Raw genomic sequence first — 20,284 nt, 5'->3', positions numbered from 1 at the left:
TATTTAATATTTTATATTTAATGCATGTAGTGGTTAGTTGTTGACAACTCGAGAGTTTGCTCCTTTTTTAGCATATTCCACTTTTTGTGGATGTGTGCTGAGTTGTCAATCTTATCTTCTACCTCCTTCCAGCTTGTTCTACAAGCTTCCATGAGCTCTTTATATTCGGGCTCTCTCTCATTGTAACATCATCAAAACATCACATCATTTCTCATTGTAAATACATTTCTCATTGTGTTTGCATTCATGGTGTCTCTCATGTCCGTTTAGGGTTTTTGCCCGTGCTCCATGCTCTTCCCTTCTATGGCTTCTCTTTGACAAGTTTCGCATGCAGGTGATCTTGGCTTCTTCGGAGTTGGCTTTCCTCAACTCCAACATGGTATTAGAGCCTTCCTGCTGCTGCTTCATTGAATAAATTTTGAAGCTGTGATTTGAAGTCACAAACCCTAGTTTGTTTGTGCAATTTTTCTTCAAATAAGGGGATCAGCGATTTTTGGAGCACTTTCAGCCCAAACGGACATCACCATTGGATTCGGAAGGCTGTTTGCAGTCAGGATTCATATAAAACTTGTCATTTTTGGAGACAGGGCGATTTTTTGAGGCCTCCAGGGTTGCTGCTGTACGGATCGTACGGACGTAGAGCGTAAAAAAATTTTAAAAAAAGGGTTTTCGGGCGCGCCACCGCCGGGCCACCACCGCGCCACCTGCGCGCAGCCCGCAGCGGCTGCAGTAGGCAGCGCCGCCCGTGCTCCGCCGCGGCTCGGCCTCCTCCCGGCTGCCGCCCTCCGCCGGCGGCTCCTCCGTCTTCGCCGCCCTGCGGCCATCTCCTCCCGGTTCCGCCGCCCCTGCGGCCGCCTCCGCCCGCCCACTCTACGCCACATCTGCAGGGTACATCAGCCACTGTGGGGGTGACACGTGGCCTGGGCGCCACGTGGCACCTTGCCACGTGGACTCACCATGTCACCCCTGCCACGTTAGTACTGCCACATGGCACTCTTTTTTTGCTGCGACGGCCACCAAACCGTCAAATTTAATCAGCTGACTTGCTGACGTCAACGCTGCATCAGCCCTTGCACGCAACTCTCTTGATTGCTTTTGGACCTACCTTTGGTTTTTTGGCCATAACTCTTGCATACGGAGGTATTTTTCCAATCCGAAAGAAGCGCCAAAAAGCTGGTTCCAAGACGGAGATTTTGATGTAGGTATTTTTTGGTTTTGATGCTTTTTTATTGCCTATTTTTTCTGTTGAAGTCCAAAGTCTTGTTTTTGACTCCGACATGCATATCTTTTGCGTCCTATGTCAGTTTTTTGAAAAATTTATATTTCTGGAAAGCTGGTGCTGTGTTCTTTTCAGAAATGTAGTCCTTTTTCTTCATTTTTAGCCTCTTCTCTTTCTATCATAGTTTTGGCATTTTTGCTCTATGATGGATATTTTGAGTATTTTAGGCCCGAGGATCATTTTCCTGGCATGGTTTGCTTTCTTTTTGGCTGTACTTTCTTTTGGTTCAGCTCTTTTTTAGTTCTGATCATTGTAGCTATCCTTTTGAAGCACTTTTTTATTTCGCACTGAGATAAACTGTCACTTTTGCACTCTGGGAGTCATGAATGTTGTTTTGAGTCAGTTGTGCATGCACTATTTCATAAAGCACCATGGGGGAGATTATTTGTGTGCTATTTTAGGCATTCTCCCTTTGTCAAGTGAGTGTCCCTTCCACGACATTAGCCCATGCAGAGTCAGTTCGACCGTGTCTTTATCGGTGTCTGTACCTCTTTTCCTCTTTCCTCGCTCTTGGTTCGTTTGCAGGAGATTTGACTCACCTTCTTAGTTGCCTGTCATCACACCCTGTCTGCATTAAGGGGGGGTTATGCTGTGTTCTAATGCATCCATGGTTCGATGGTTCGATAGTGTGAACTATGTATTCAGTGGTTGATCCTATATACAAGGCGATTGCAGTGGCTGGCTACCTATGCATTTCGGTGAGATGGATCATCTACCATATAGACATGCTCAGTTTGTGCCTTCTTCTTCCATGGAGGTTCTTCAGATCAGCAGTTTGGCAGATTTGCGGCTTCTTCATGCTTCAGTGATGCTGCTTCTTCATGATCATTCCTTGTTCCTGTTTTAGGGGACAATTTCCCTAGTTGGAGACTTCTTCAATTCTTCACTGGGTTCTTACCTCTTTTTGGGGGAGGGTTTTTCCCATGTGGTTTTCTCTCTTTCCTCGCTTACAGAGGTTGCATTCTTCTTGCATTGTACATGGGTACCTAAAATGGCCTCGTTGCCGGGACCCATTATGCATTTCATCTTAGTTTTGTGAGTTTAAGGCATTTCCCTAAGTTGTACTTAAGGGGGGGTGTTAGAGTAAATAATTAATAATTAATTATTTATTCTATTGCTTAAGCTTACTTAGGTCATGCATTTATTTAATATTTTATATTTAATGCATGTAGTGGTTAGTTGTTGACAACTCGGGAGTTTGCTCCTTTTTTAGCATATTCCACTTTTTGTGGATGTGTGCTGAGTTGTCAATCTTATCTTCTACCTCCTTCCAGCTTGTTCTACAAGCTTCCATGAGCTCTTTCTATTCGGGCTCTCTCTCATTGTAACATCATCAAAACATCACATCATTTCTCATTGTGTTTGCATTCATGGTGTCTCTCATGTCTGTTTAGGGTTTTTGCCCGTGCTCCATGCTCTTCCCTTCTATGGCTTCTCTTTGACAGGTTTCGCATGCAGGTGATCTTGGCATCTTCGGAGTTGGCTTTCCTCAACTCCAACACTATTATGGGCTGCATGTTATAGTACTTTGTCATGCACTTTGGGGGTGATAAGGGGAGAAATTTTGTGAGAGTTGGTATTTATTTTGTATGCCTTGTGAAGGAAGATTTGGTTTTCTATATTTGGCTTCTCCTCGAGGTTTTTAGGCACACCTTCACCCATATAATTGGTTCCTCTAGTAACCTACTATGCAAGCTGAAAAGGGTATTAAATGTTGTATCATGTATTGTTGATTTATGTGTGTGTGCTTGATTGTTACCCGGTTGGTCTTGGTTCTCCAAGCTCAGTGGGTGGTCTCTTAGAGACCTAGGCTGGAAGGTGAGCTCTCCATGGTTTACAGGGTTGTTTTGCATAGGTTTTCTAAATGGATATATGTTGAAGAAAAGCTTGGAAGATTTTCACTTTTTGTTGGAGATTTGAAGATTATTTATTATGAACATTTGTAAAAGTTATGTATTGTAAAAGATTAGAAGTAGATCTTCATGTAATTTGTAAATTGATGTAAGGATCCAATTATGATTGTATTATTTGAAAGGACTTTTCAATTCTATGAATATACTTTAGTTTAAATATTTCTTAAATTGTTTCCAAGAAATAAAATTGAATATTGTTATTGTATGTGTGTATGTGTGTGTCTTGCTCAAGAAAATTTGGGCATGACAGATAGGTTTGTATAAAGTGGTGCTTGTCATGATATACCAGAGCATGTTGCTGATGTAAAGGAGCAACAAATCAAAATTGTTGTAAGGCTTGATGTCCCAGATAATTGTACTAATTGGTAAGTTTTTTATTCTTATTTGTAAATTGTTAATTTCCTACAAATGAAGCAAAGTTCTCTATTATAAATCAATCCAAGCTACAAAGTTAGTATGGGGATCAGAATGCGTACCTTAACTCCAAAAAATTGCCTAACGGTCTAGTCACTTTGGAAGACATATTCAACTCTGATGATCAATCAAGAAGAAAAGATTCAAACTTGAATACAAAGAGGGATGACTACACACCTATCACCACTGTCGATGGAAGGACTCTCAGCTTGGGAAAGGTATGCACTAAGACTGAACAAGAAATTTTCATCAATTTATGTCAAGAATTCGGTGATGTTATTCCTTGGACATATGAAGACTTAAAGAGTTTTGACCCAACCTTATTTAAGCATACTATAGATTTAAATCATGATGCAAATCCTATTAGACAGAAGTAAAGGCTAGTAAATCCTAAGCTTGAACCTTTAATGAGAATAGAACTATCAAAGTCATAGAGGCTAATATAATTTTTCCTATCAAGCACTCCTCATGGGTAGCTAATCTTCTTCTTGTTAGGAAGAACCACTAGTAAATTTGGACTCAATTTTCAAAAAATTGAATTTTGACCTAGGTTGGTCAAAATTTTGACCAAGTAGTTCATGGTAATTTTTCTAATTGAAATTTTGACCAACTTGCAAGTTGATCAAAATTTTGACAAATACATTCGTCGAAAAGTCTTTTGTCTTTGGTCACTTTGATTTGTCATTTTTGGTCAAAATTTTGACCAAATATTGGTCAAATGTTTTTAAGAATTGGTTGAAATTTTGACCAAATATTGGTAGAAAATTTTCAAGAATTGGTCAAATTTTCCACCAATTTTTGGTTGAAAACTTTCAACAATTGGTGGAAATTTTGACCAAATATTGGTAGAAAAATTTCAAGAATTGGTCAAAATTTTGACCAAACTATGAGGTTTTAAAAAAATAGAGCAGGTGAATCCCCCAACGAATGCCTGCCCATGGAGTCTCTCTTAGATCATCTTCTTGGACCAACACAATTTCGGAAGAGGCTTGGCAGTGGTTGCCATTGTATAGTGCATTTGTTCAATGATTTTGAAGTTGATCTAATGGTGAGCCCTCGTCTAGCATCAAGGTTTCACATGAAGATCTTCCATGATAATAAAGTTTCAACATAAATGGAATCTCAATCCTTCTTCACATGAAGGGGATATTCACAATAGGTCTAGAAAAGAGCAACATATAGGTAGTAGGACAAGAGGAGGATGAGAGAAATAATGAGGAATAATTGCAAAATTCTACCTATACAACTAGTTGGGTATATCAGTCACTTTAGAAGTAACTTGTGAAAAATATTACAATAATCATATCCAAGTATCTACTTATCTGGTGTTGTAATCTTATGAAAATTCCTATTCATTTTAAAGTAAATTTCAAGGAAAGCTTTAGTTGTATAGTTGGTTTTATGCCTATTGCTATACGTTTTTTCAATTTTAGATCCTTAGCAATCATGAATAATATTCAAACTTTTCATCTATACTAAAAAGGTAAACATAAGCCATGGATCTAGGTTTTTCAGACAACACATAATGAAAGAACGTATGGTAAAAGATACCAAATTTGTGGCACTGTAATCTTTAAAACCCCAACCTTGAAAGAAAAAATACCAAGTAGACAACAAAATATTGTAGCAATGACCTTACAATATATGAAGTGGGACCTCTTCAAGTATAAGGTTTTTTCAGTGGCCCTGTGTTATTACAAAAAAAATGTTTACTAAGTAGGAATATTTCACATAGATATCATAATTTCCATAAAACAACAATCAAATTGTTAACATTGAACTTAAATAATTTCAATACCTTAATTGGATCATAATTGGTAATAACAACCTCATAAAAGCTATTGTCTTTTGGCCACCTTATCCTCACTTTCTTGCCCGCCAAGGGGTCAAGAGCTGCAGCTTCACTCAAACTTGGAGGCTTTGATGGTCCTCAGTTCCCAAACTATCCTCTCTCTACTGTTGGAAGAGCAGGAGGTAATTGCCGAGCCTTGATTGGGGTAGACAACACAGACATTTACCGAATTTGTAGTAAACAAAAGTTCTCTTTTATTATAGAACTTATAAATACTTGGAACAATTTAGAAGACAAATATTTAAAGCAACAGAAAAAATAATAATTGAGAAAATTTAGAAATTAATTGCTCATTGCTTTGTTTTTCTTGTTCTTAGTTCCAAGAGAAGCTCCTCTTTTTTATGATGATGAAGGTTGTGTTGTTGCAGTAGTTGGTAAAGGATGCATCATTGAATGTGGTGGCATTGGTAGAGATGGCAACACATGAGTTGTTTTTTGTTTCTTTCATGATGCTGAAATAGTTGGACTAGGGGATGGATCATGGGCTAGTGGACCAATTCTTATTAAGCCACCTTGGTTAAGAGTTCCTTGTCTCCATTCTCTGATCAAACATTTAAATAACTAATAATAAACCTTTCATTCTGTACAACTTTTGGAGATTCTCTAGTGTTAAAAAAGAAAAACTTTAAACTACAGAGATCTAACAAGGAGTCTCACAAATAACAATGTGCATAATAGTTAATAATGTTTCATCATAAGAATTTGTCCATCTCCTTAATCAAATGAATGAAACTACCTAAAACATCAAAATGAGCACTGATTTAATTTTCCCCATTAAAAAAATTATTTCCTATAATTGTATGTATTACAACGAGCATGAATTGAACCTTATTCATCTCAATAAATCATCTGCATTGACTCTCCCCAAGAGTTCCCTATGCTCCTCATCATAAACTCTAAGTTCTTTTCTCAACTCAGACATCAAACCCTCTTTTTCTTGAAACAAATTATTTTTAAAGAACCCATAAGTTTCAAGATAAAAATATAAATTCAAGACATGTAAGTTAACTCCCTAAAATCTACAAGCACAACAAGCAAAAAAGTTCTTCAAAAATGAAATAAATAGCAAGAAAAGAAAAGAAAATTAATGTCAAATAATAAAATGTGTGATAGAAGATACTGATGAGTATGTAGTACAGAATATGTTGGGTGATGCGACGCGCTCCCCTGCCCACAGGTGGTTAATTATGTGGTGTTCCATGTTCACTAACAGTCATGGCTTTTGGTGCAACGGCAAATGGGCCCTACAATTGGTATCAGAGCCTGGTTTTGGCCTGGTCATGGGTTCAAATCTCCCCGGTGCCTTCCCGACCCACGTAAGCACCTGGTATGCGCGTCGAGGGGGAGATTTTTGGGTGATGCGAAGCGCTCCCTGCCCACAGGTGGTTAATTATGTGGTGTTCCATGTTCACTAACAGTCATGGCTTTTGGTGCAACGGCAAATGGGCCCTACAGAATAGGAAAATGCCAATGTAATTGCATCTGATTGTGTCTTGAAGGCTCTAAGAACATAACTGTATGCCTCTTGTTCAAGCCAGTGAATCTAAGGCTCCATATCATTCTGAATTCTAGCATACGACATTGGAATTACAGAAGGCCTTCCATTCCCAAAATCCCGGCCACCACCTCTTGCTAGTCAATTTTGATGAGAAGGAGGAAGATCATCATCTGGTCCTACTCTAGTTTTAGAACAAATGCATGAAATTTTTTTTATAGTAGATAAAATGTTTGAACATTGCAATAAGATAAAAACAGATATAACATTATCAAAAAATGCAACAACAAGTAAGAATAAGACACGCAGAAGTATCATTATGGCCTCAAAACAAGAAATAAGAAGAAAATGATGAATTTAATAGCTAAAAGAAAATGCTAGTTGAATATCAAAGGCTCACACTGGCACATTTAGTGAAATTAAGGATACTGAAGAAAAGAAAAGTGGAAGAAAACACCATAAAAAAGGATCTCAAATACTTTATGAGGGTATATTACATGAACCCACTTTGTTATAATTTAAGAAACTTCCATTATTTTCAAATTTTCCATCCTTTACTTAACAGATTAAAGAAAATTCTAGACAAATATAAGTGGTTCACCATGTGGCCCATTCAGTAAAACTAAGCACACTGAAGGAAAAAAAAAAAGTAGAAACTATATAAATTTTTTTATGAAAATGTATTTTGTGACCCCACTTCATTTTGACATGGGCTAAGCTCCTTATAAAACATACTCAAGACAAAAAAAATGTCAATTTTCCTTTTTCCCACGTTCATAAAATATGGAAATCATGAAGAACAGATACTGGAAATTTTGCAAAATTTTTTTGTATTTTCGAGTTTTTGAAATTTGGTCATTGGTGCATTTTGTAGGGAGATATCGAATAAATGGCATATTTCAATAACTGTAAACAAATTTTGGTCCTCAAATCACCGACATGCAATGATCTGCAATTCAATTCTGCACAAAAATTTATAGACTATTGTAACTTGATTTGTTTTAAAATGAAATTGGAAGCAATACAAGATGATTGACATCACTTAGTGACATGTTTATGGTAGATAATCTTTTTACATCATTCATTGTTAGTTTTGAATAGTCTTGTACCTGAGTAATAAGGTATGAGCAATGCTGGATTTACTCATTAAAAGCTTGTTTTATGATAAGCTCTAGCCTGGTATAATTCTAAATTTTTTATTATAGAACTATAAATATTGATGTAAAATCTGAAAAATAACAAATAAAACTAAAAACTTATGGGGTTAACTAATATTATGTTGAACAATTAGCTCATGGAAAGGGGATTCTCAACATCTATATATAAATATCACTCACCCAATCCATGTGTTAATATTTCAAGGACTTTATATATTTCTCCAACATGGACTACTGTGGAATGGTGCACCCCTACACCAGTCTGCTAGGGTTCTTCTCATTTTGGCAGCGTACCACCTAGCGATCCTGCCTCTTTCAAGCTTTTAAAAGCCAAGCTCCATCCTATGTCATATGAATCTATAGTATTAGTGATGTAGAGAGGAGTGTGGTGGTCTTCAAAACACAATGAGAATTTAAATTTTTTAGTGGTTTAGACACTTGGGCCTATCAACAATCGTAAATGCTTCAAGGAAATGACCTATCAAGACTACCTCCAAGGATCCTAAATGATGAATTTATTTTTATAAGGCTCAATTTCTTATATTCAAAGAATACTAAGGCTTTACTTCAATCCCATATGCCCACTTCACAAAACTCCCTCAAATTGAACCCAGAAGCCAAACAAGTTGTCCAATACCCTACACCATACTTGGAGTATAAATAACTCTATCTTTTCTCACAACGCTTGTCAATCTAAAGACATTTATTAATACCATTTTTAGAGTACTAAAACATACCAAAGGCTACCTTATACTTGTTTTGGACCAATACTATTAAACAAGACAAGTACCCTATTTCAATGTACAAAATTAACCAATTTTCCAAAGGAAGTATCAACAAATGACATCATATCAAACCCAATTCTAGAAAAGTGACTAGTTATACCTTAAAATGGCCATATGGAAAAGGAATTAACTCTAAAGGGTCTATAGCATCAAAACCTCCAATTTGTGCCTTAAAACCCTTGTTATATAGGGCTTCCACAATCTCCTAGTTCTACACCCTCCTACAAAAATTGAAGATGGATTCACCATCTAATGAACATCACATAACATTCCCAAACACAAAACATCTCCTTTTTTTGGCTTGATTAACCACTACTATATTCGGGTACCCAATTTCAATGTTCGTCCTCACTCCTCTTCACTATGATCACTTAGATCCACCCTATTCTACATATACACTATTAGCTTTATATATTACAAGTCAATAATTTTCATTCCATGAATTAGGCCTATGTATTCATGGAACAACTCTAATCATTCCTACACCCAACTACAATAGTAAAAAAAAAAAAAAATGTTGTTTCAAAACAACTGTCACAACAGCAATAAAGAACATCAATTTGAGAGAAGCATCTGATCAAATTTTTGATACAACTTATATCTATGATATTGCATCCAGCAAGGAGATCATATAGTAGTACATCCTCAATCATCAAAAAACGTAAAACCTTCATCAGTAAATCAGCCCCATAGACACAATACATTAGTAGAGAAAATAGCAGAGGAAGAATATAGAATATTTGACACATAGCAAGTAATAAGATCAATCTGTCATTTGTGAATATTCCAATTTCCAATGCATGACAATAGCTTTCAAAAAATAAAAAATAATGAAAAAATAGATATTCGAGTATAAAAGAAAACTTACTTAGAAACATGAAGAAGTAAATGAGTCCATATCAATAAATCTAGTTGTGAGCAACTTTTTCTTTAGAAGAATCTTAGAGATTCCAATCTACAAATAATTTTATGAACAAAAACTAAAAAAGATATGTACGATAATATAACAAATCAAAACAAATAATGTAGGATACTCAGGAATTTTTTGTTACCTTATCTAAAAGTACTAAAATACAAGTAGTAGAGGATCCTTGTGACTTTGTACTCAAACAGGCCTTCTCTAACACCTTAATTGGATCAATTGAATTTTGAGGCTCCCTTTTAATGGAAACAACAACATTTTCCATGAGTTCTCTAGCATAATCTCCTACATTAATGCCCACTTCTGCCCACCCTCCCATTCCATTAGCAACACCAACAACTTGTTCCTCTATAAGGATAAAGTAAGCATCTTCTCCACCTCTATCCTCTTTGTATAGGGAGAAAAGCACCTTGTTACTAGGGACAGGTGTAATATACACTTCTGTATGGAAGGAAACAAGAAACTTATTATTACCTTGGCCAATAACTCTTATTTGCACGAACAATTCCAAAGCTTAAACTTCCTCAATATATTGGTCATTTTATTTTAATATTATATATGGCCCAATTTCAAGCTATCTAAAATTTCCACTTATTTCACTAGACACAGGTCACATGAAAATTTTGGCCTAACCAACAATATATTGGTATTCACTACTGAATTTACGAAGAAGAGCACCTTATTATGGACATGTGTCACAAATACATACAAAGATGCACAACAAAATGTATTATAATTTATTACCTTCGTCAATAACATCTTATTTGCACCTTCAATCCCCAAGCTCAACAAGCATCCTACTTCCTTAACTAACTAGTATTTTAAAATATAATCAAACCTACTTTTCCTCAGATTTACATCTTTACCTAGTCAAAGGAAATTGTAGTGAAATAGCAAGACCAAATCGATAAAATTGTGACCACAAACCAATTTACAAGTTCCACTTGTTCTACTAAGCACAAGTCAAATAAACATTTCTACCTCTGCTATTAACTAGGACCCACTATGATTCTCAATCCAAAACCCATTCATATTACCATCAAAGTTCCAATGTTTTAATTTCCTAACAACAATTCACCTAAACATGGTTAGGTGCATAAGTTGTTTACTATTAAGCAATAGGGTACATGCCCACGTCAAAGTGAGTTTATGTAGGGAGCTTTTTGCTCATTTTTTCTTAATTTTCTTTTGCTCAACAAATCAAATGAGGGTTTTGCTCAGTTCTCTCCATGGGGACCACCTAAACTAAACAAAATATTTTCGTGCTTAAAAGTTGTTAAGCTCTCTCAACCCACTTTTCTTGGATATGAAACATACCCCATTATACAATCAATGAGATTGTTAAATATAATTTTATAGGTTTGACAAAGAAATTAGATTTGTTTCTTAGTTTCTTATAGATCTAGTAAGAAAGTAAATAAAATAGAGATATAAACTCTCCAAACAAACAACTCTTCCCACACCAAAGATTCAATAAGATAAAAATTGCTTTTTTTTAGGCTAGATAAAATATAATCTTTTGTCAAATTGTTCTTTATTTACATGTATAATCTTACATTGATAAAATATAATTTAGTTGCAGCTTTAGGATTCTATATGTTTTCCTTGTCCTCCATTTTAGCATTTCAACCTAGGAAAATGTAGTTGTTCTACTATGACCAATCTTTGGGATAGATTTTCATTTTGCATGATTTCATTGATCATAAGAAAAATGTTGAGTCAAACAAGATCGAACAAACCAGCATGAAATCCTGAAGAAAAGTGACACCATTTGAAATGGGTCGGCACAATATATCAATAAAACATTGACCATTAGTAAACTTGCAACTCATCTGTACATATCTTCTTTAAAAAAAAGAGTAGCTACCTCTCTACAACATCAAGATTTTGCCTTGAGTTAGCAATTTCTCCTTCAACAATGACCAGTCTCTACTGGTACACTGCCTTAGCTTCATTGGTTTCCTTGACATGCAATTCCAAACTATGTTCATCAAGAGCAGACTTTAGCTTATGAACTTGTGCCCAAGCTTTGCACTTAGGTTGCCTTGCCTCCATGACATCCCTGCATTATAAATATCCTAGCAACGAGTATATTAAGTTCCCATTCCCTTACATGTCCCTACTATGCTTGAGCATGGCCATATTTCCATTACCATTTTCACTCAAAATTATAAACAAATAGTCAAGAATCAATATTGTCAATTTGATAGAAGCTAGCAAATATATTTATTATTATCAAATGGAATAGGTAAACTTGAAAGAAAACTCTAACAAACTTCTTCAAGATATAATTGGCTATAAATTGTCACATGCATAATAAACCATAGATAAACATTGACTTGGCCTTGTGCATGTAGAAATATAGTAAAGTTATGAACTACATTGTGCATATAGAAATATAGTAAAGTTATGAACCATGAGCCCTTGCTAGCCCCTCTTTGACCAAGAGAATATGCTAAAGGACCTTAGCCATGGTGGAGGGACTAAGTTAGAATGATGAAGGAGAATGGCATAATGATTCTGCCAATTACACAAACCTGATTAGGTATAGGGCCAAGGGACAAAGTATCCACCCTAGGGCCTAGGGTTGTGACAAAAAGGGCACCTCATCATATCTTGCTATTCATCCCTCACTATAGTTATGGCCCATAAAAGTTAATATGCTACAAAAAAATTCTTACCACATGTCTAAGTTTATAATACATCTACATATCTTTTTACTAATTCACAAGTTATTAACAATCTAATTAAGTTATATATATATATATATATATATATATATATATATATATATATATATATATATATATATATATATATATATATATATATATATATGTATTCTTATTTCATGGTTACAATATTTATATTCAAGCATAATGAAAGGTATTTCCTACTTGGTAAGATAACTTTCTAACCCTAGTGGGCTTCTCTAATGCCGAGCTTTGTCCCTACTCAATGGAATCAATATTTGAATTGGTTGGGCATTGATCACTCCTCCTCTCTGATAGGAGAAAGTTTATGATCTGATCAGTCACTTCCCATACAAGTAGCTCATTAATAATAGTGATCCTAGTGTTGATCGTGAATGCCCCACCTCACACTTGAAGCCCCTACCTAACAACCATCTACCTATAGAAATAATGATGGTGTTGTGGAATCTTAACTTGGCTGTGTTTTAGAAGGGATTACAGTTGGACACTACGAATGATTCTCTCCATCCTCTTTGTTGCCACCTTTTTATAGCTAATTTGAGATCCCTTTGAGAAAACTTGTTTCCACCTTCTATGAACTTAAATTCCATACATTAATATTTCTTTGAATACTCCCTTGAAGAATGCAATCATTATAATGTTGAGTTGCTTGATAATTTTGGTGCCTAGAATGACTAGCATTTAAACTTCCAAATTCTTCTATCTTCAAGCTTTTCTTCTCACCAAACCTTTTAGTGTCATAAATTGTATACCCTTCACAACTTTACACTTTGCTTGGCACCTACTTTAGTGTGCTTTCCTCTATAGATCATTTTAAGCCCACTTATCATCTATGTTACCTTTTAATTTTATTGTTAAACCTACAACTTTATCATCATCAAATGTTATTCCTGCACCTAAGTCTTTTGTTTTAGACCGTGACACATCATTACCCATTTTATTGGTTTATTTCCCTCCAAAAGGGGCCCCAATTACTAGATTTGTGAGTTTCAACCTCCACCATTCATGATCTTGTCTTGATCTTTGCATTAGATTGTTGGTTGTCAACCTACATTTGAAAATACCTTGTCATCCCTATATAAAAGCACAACTTCTATTATTCATGATGTCTAAGCAACTCTAAAGAGTTTATTAATCTAATACAACATTCTAATTCTAAATTATTCGCATATTGAGCAGCAAGCTACAAGAATTCTCCATTTTAAGTATGGACTCATGTTTGACATACTATTGCATTAACAGTTGCAAGACTTCCATAAAGAGCATTACATTGACAACTTTAGGTGAAACTTCATGGGAAGGTTTCATATCTATGGTATACTCATTTCATTTCAATATTTCATTATTGCTTTGTTGCCATTCTCCCTAGGACACATGTTTTTATCATAATAATTGTTGTGGAGGTGGGAACATTAACATTGGATTTAACTTAGGCAAGCCCCCATACAAAACAACTATTTTTCCCCTTTTCTTGTGAGTGCACGTTTAGATCTAACAGCAAAGATGGTATAGAAACATAAAGAAGATTGTTACAATTTGCAATAGACTTTTAACAAGCCAAAAAGCTCGAACTAATTTACTTAGAATCCTCATCTTGGTATTCTAGGTTGAAATTTTGGGAGACATCATTGCAAGCCCCTTACAATAGTACAACTCATCTATGTCAGTTTCAGATACCTTCAAACCGACGTACTCAACACCTATGTCTAACACTTCCACTCCATTTTTAAGATCTAGGTTCCTCTTTGTATAGCTATCCCAAATCTAGCTTAAAATTATGTTTTCCTTTTCATAGTTTGTTGTTGTCCAACACTTCACATTCCATTTTTTGAGATCCAAGTTCCTCTGTATAGCTATCCCAAATCTAGCTTAAAACTATGTTTTCCTTTTTATAGTTTATTCTTATTTATCATGTTATTAACATTAGTCCTAGATCTCATACACACACACTTCACAATATCAATTCCATTGCAAGAAAGGAATAGAAACCCAACTTTAGGACTTAGCTATCTATGTTCCAATACTATGCTAAGGACAATGTAAGATGTTAGTTTGCATCCATATCCAGGATCTCATTTCCATATCACCTTCACCAATAAAGTTCTAGGTGGTCCCATCATCAATAAAAATAGTCATCCCCCCCTTGCTAAATATCCATCCTCCCTCTTTCTAGCACTCCACAAATGTCAAACCCTTGAAGGGAAGATCATCAAGTGTACTTCCTTGTGACTTCATGTTCTTATACCTTTAGCGATATGACTGACAAAAATTCCAAATATCATAACTTCATCCTCTGAGTCTGAGTCTGTATCTAACACCACTTCAATGTAATGTATCTATCCTTCACCCAAGCATCTATGATCCAAGAGTTTATGGCTCTTCACAAAGGAAACATAACTTCTTTCTCCAATGCTCATTTGTTCGATCTTCAATTTTGCCTGGTTCTGGAGGTAATGCATTAGGTTGAGAAGATTTATGATGCATACCAGTGGTGCATTCTTGGCATAAAATTTCTTTTTAGTTTCTATATTAAATTTTTAGGCAATTTTTAGATGACAATTATATGCAGTGGTTGTATGTATTCAACAATCCCAAGTTGGTCTATATGCTAAGTAGGATTTAGTATGACTTCATATCAATTTAATTAGTTTCAATTATTCAAAGGTAAATGTTTATCTATATTCCCCAAAAAAGTTAAAACATAAGAGAATATCTATGAACTATGTTCCATCTATATTAACCATGTTTATTTGATCCAATGAAATGTGGGCAAATGTATATTAACCAAAATCTATGCAATTTACTGCTAAAAAATCATACCAAATCAAATTGGAATGATGCACTCTACAACTTGCCAAACATCACTTATCCAAAATGATACCTATAATATCTTAAATGATATGTCGATAAAATTAAAAATCATACCTATGATCTGGTTTTCCTGAACATCACTAGCTTGTCTATTTGCAAATGCTGCCAATGGGGCCACTGGTTTCCCTTCATCATCAAAGACAACATGCTGGCCAACTAGTTTATTGACATTGATCTTGAGTTTCTTTTTCTTTGAGATCCGTGTTTCCAGACTGTAAAATATTTAAGCACATTTTTAAGTGCCAAAGTACAAATAGAAATTGCAAATGCAATTCCCTGACCTAAACTATATCCATTTTGCATACCTCATAGCCTCGGTGTCTCCAACTTCAATTGGTCTCTTTTGGGTCAAAAATAGATTATCCCCTTTATCCTCATTTTTGGACATCAATTTATCATACTTCACAAATGGAATATCAACATCCTTATCCCTAACCAACTTAGAATGATTTTTAAAAAATTTTGGGTTTCCACTTGCTACAATAGGAAAGACATGCCTCCCAAAATAAATTATGGGAAAAAATGCATGGCAGTCAAACTAGGAATGAGGAAATCATTTATCTTGTTTCATGAAACCAATCACAAAGAAAATGAAAGCCTAAGAAAAAAACAATGTTCTAGTCAATTTTTAGTTAGGATTATAAGGCATCTTTTAATAGCTCTCATTATCCTTGCATATGATGCAAATTGTGCTGAGAATTCTAATACATTTTCTAGCGTATAGGAGAAGGCAATCTTTGTTCATACATCATAATTGATTGGTAGTTTCCTCAAGACTTTCATTCACATACATTACATTATTCAAAGCTCAATTTTCACAATAGCTTTGATTTGGGCCACCTCACATGGAGTTTTGTCTTCCCTTTCTTCAGAATAGCTAATTGAAATTGGAAAACTTTGGATCCAGTGTAAAAAAAATTTAAAAATTAATGTATTATTTTTTTAAAATTATTTTCCAATTAATTTTTTTATATATTTGAATTGAAAGGTCGTCATGATTAACATTTAGCATTATGAAAATTTGATGTCAACTAAAGGATATAGTTTTAAAATTTTGACTAATTGTAGATCACATTTTAAAGTAGATTTCTAAGTTAAAGAGTAAAATGCTGTCAAAAGTATCAAGAGTTTTGTTTCTATAAGGAAAACAACCATCAAGTCAAATTTTGATATTGCTATCAGGATTTAAGTGGGTAGTTTTCATGTCAAATTCATTAATCTGTATTTTTTGAGTCAATAAATTTGACTCAAAAATTCCACAATTGAATATCTATAACAATATTGCAAGTAGTCAATAGTAATTTTTATATAAGATTAAGAAATTATAAATAAGTATCTTATTTTTATTGATCAAATTTAACATTTGACTATTAAACTAACTGATTTTCAAAACAATAACCACCATATCAAATTGATACATCAAAACTGTCTACTTATTTTTCTACCACAAAATTCTACTAGAAAATTGTAACTTTTTAATATTTGAATTTTTTAAAATAGTAACTAACACTGAATTACTGAATCCCACATATGAATTGAAAGAAACCTAATCAACTTTGTATATAAACTCTTTGTATTTCAAGATCCTACAAGACTAGAAAAGACCAAAGACTTGAACACAAACACATGGTAAGTATTTCATGAAATATTTGAAAATATCAAACAATAGTTTACTTTCAACCTTAAATATGAATTGGAAAAAAGCTAACTAGATTTGCATCTAAACATGTAACTATACTCTTTGAATTTGACTTCATTTTGAAGTCTTTGGGCCCCTTAGAACTTGTTTTAAGACCAAAGATCTAAACATGACTTTAGGCTACAAGTCAGGATAAAGGAAGACAATGAATCTTCTCTAAGTTGTTTCCAAGCCCTTCTCTAACCTATCTTCCTAGTGATAGATATACACAATCTGATTATATATATTCTCAAGCTATACCATGAAGGTTTGTATTTTCTTCTATTTTGTCTTATATCTTTCATTCTATGTCTATTTCCTTCTAAATTCTCTATCATATAACTAATAGAAACAATGTTGTTTTAGAATAGTACAATAGTTTCTGTGGAGATTTCTTGGTACAAATGTAAGCTAACAGTTATGAAGATTGTTGCAAGTATTCTAGGTATGGCATTCCATAGTTTGAGCAATAGAATTCTTAAACATTTATTATCTATACAAAATGATAAATGATTTTTTTTTACTATCACAAACTTGTTAAAATGTTTGATATTAAAACATTATAATTATTATATGAAAAAATCCTTTCTTGAACATTACTTCCTATTGGATTGGGACAAATAAATTAGAGTGTCTGATTGGTAAAACTTTTGATCTTTTGGTTTAATATATAATTACATGTTTCATAGTGGTTTAATATATAAACATTATAGGGGTAGAGTTTATAAAAGTTGATTTATCTGCAAACACTCTCACTATGATTGGAGAAGTGGATCCTATAGAAGTTACTATAAAAATAAGAAAGTTCAAGAAAAGAGCACAAATTATAAGTGTTGGACCTCCTAAAAGTGAAGAGAATGAGAAGGAGAACAAAGGAGGATGAAAACCTTCCTAAGACCTGTCCAAGATGTAATATTTGGATTGTTGAAGATATGAATGTAATTGATCCCAATCTAGTAATTTAGCTATTAAATCATAACTGAAAACCAATGTTTGGTAATAGGGTGTCTTGAATTTATTTTTAGATGTTCTGATAAATTTTAGTATTGAGATACTCTTTGTAATGGTATTTCAAACTAAAAATAAGGATTCTTGTTCTAAATTATTTCACGAAAAGTGGAAGGATTGTCTTCAACTTTTTTACATATGATATTCAATGGATCTTTTAAACTAAGCCTTTCTAGATCTTGCACTGATTGTGTTTGGGTTGCAAAGAATAAAAAAGTTTGACATTTTCTTGATAGTTGTGATAGGATTGCATTCAAGGATTTTGAGAATCCCAAATCCAAAATGTGATCTGCCTCATCAAGCACCAACACTTGTTGTTAATTGCAAATAGTATAGTGTATAACAAAATAAGCTCATCATAAAGATAAAGAGATGTTAGGTAAGAGTTTCAAATTACAACATTTTCTTGTATGCCTTTCCTAAAGTTAAGTAATTAGAAATCAGGTCATGTAATTTCTAAATTAAACAAGTTATCATGCAACTTGTTCATTACACACATACAGTGAGCCTTCACAACTTTGTTGCACAAGTACAACCCTACCTAGAATTACACATACAATATTTTTAATTCTTTGAAATTCATCCCCATCACAGTGATATAATAACTTGCAAATCAAATATTTTTGTTTATCCTTTATCATTTACAAAGTTGTCATAAATAGTCTAAAGAGAACTTTGAAATTGTAACCTAGAGCTATGAGCAGTCAAAGAGGGGAGTTTCATCCATGTGTTGAAGCAACCACCCTAGTGTACAGACCAAGATGTTGAGGGCATTCACCCTTTCCTTTTCCAAATTGGAGATTCTCAACATCTTCTTCACAATAACTGGCAGAGTTAACACATTCACAGAAGCAGCCTCTCGATCCTCCATGCAACAACAAAGAATTTCTAGTGCCAACATTTCTTTTTCACAAATGCCCCGCTCTTCATCTACAAGAATCTCCACCAAAAGAGGAACAAATCCCGCCTCCATGAGCTTGATTCTCACTATTTTCCTCAGGGTAATCTGGTACATGTTACTCGTGCTTAACTTTGTAGAGATTGGGCATATGGGCTCTCTAAGGAGCTACACCAATCCCTCTACCAATCCTTCACTTTTTGCTACTTTATCTCTATATTTGTAATTGGAAACCATTTCTTGGAGAATCACAACAGCTTTTTTCTTTGCCTAGGGATTACCCTCTCGGAGAATCTAGACGAGGGAAGTAATGGTGTTGGAAAAGGCGATAAAATCCATGGCCTATGAAGTGAGAGATAATGTCAAAGTCAAAGCTGCTAGAGCCTCTTTGCAGATCTCTACCAACTATTGTAGTTGATTATATAGAGCCCCAACACTTTTCTTGACAAAAATAGCTGCGAGAATAGAGGATGCATTTGAGGAGGCAATGCATCTTTTATTCCTCTCACTTTCCCTACCTAATTGCCTCAATTTCTTGATGGTTTCTTTCTCTCCACCAAAATCTTTGCCAAAATTGCATTGGGGTAGGCTAGATCAAGAGCATCTTTCTGGGCAATTGGGGAACTCAAATACAGAACTGAGTCTACAGCCAAAGGTAGCCCAACAAAACTGCTACCTGACATACCAATGAAGCCCCAAAAAAATTTCTCACATGAATGAATCCCCAAAAAAGCTATGATTTTCAACATAAGGTCATTTTTGTTATAATTTCATAATGGAATTTTCAAGTTGATTGTCAAAATTTTGACCAAAACAGGCATATAATTTTTACTTTCGACCAACGCGGGAATGAAAAACAAAAAAAGAAAAGAATTCATAGCTTTGGTCAAAAATTTTGGTAGAAAAACAAGTGCAAATGTAATAGTGAAGAATGGAGAAATTAGACTATGTGTAGATTTTAGGGACCTTAACAAGGCTTTTCTTAAAGATCACCATCCCCTCCCTTCTATGGAACAAATTATGTCCAAGTTAGACTATAATCAAGTGCTAGTCTAGAAGTCAGACTAATATAAGACAACATTCACTACCAAATGGGGTACCTATGCCTATTATAAAATTCCATTTGGACTAACCAATGTAGGTGCCACATTTCAAAAGGCAATGGAGATGGCCTTTAAGGGTTTTCTAGAAATTTTTGTGCTGGTATATCTTGATGATATAATTGTCTTTTCAAAACATGCAACAAATCACTTTGATCATTTGAGGCAAGTTTTCATTAGATGCAAAGAGTATGATGT

The 20,284-nt window shown here is 34.5% G+C and overlaps 2 pseudogenes; both read right to left on the bottom strand.

Annotated features, from left to right (window-relative positions):
• Positions 1 to 654: 654 nt before the first annotated feature.
• On the bottom strand, positions 655 to 15,712 carry LOC149568644 (protein EMSY-LIKE 3-like; annotated as a pseudogene).
• Positions 15,713 to 18,782: 3,070 nt separating this feature from the next.
• Positions 18,783 to 19,669, bottom strand: LOC149568643 (U-box domain-containing protein 21-like; annotated as a pseudogene).
• Positions 19,670 to 20,284: the final 615 nt, after the last annotated feature.

The sequence above is a fragment of the Cupressus sempervirens genome, chromosome 3 (genome assembly GCF_028749045.1).
Source record: "Cupressus sempervirens isolate cs-2001-9-10 chromosome 3, ASM2874904v1, whole genome shotgun sequence".
Taxonomy (NCBI): domain Eukaryota; kingdom Viridiplantae; phylum Streptophyta; class Pinopsida; order Cupressales; family Cupressaceae; genus Cupressus; species Cupressus sempervirens.
Note: the sequence above shows the minus strand (reverse complement) of the source record. Positions and strands in the feature narration are given on the sequence as shown.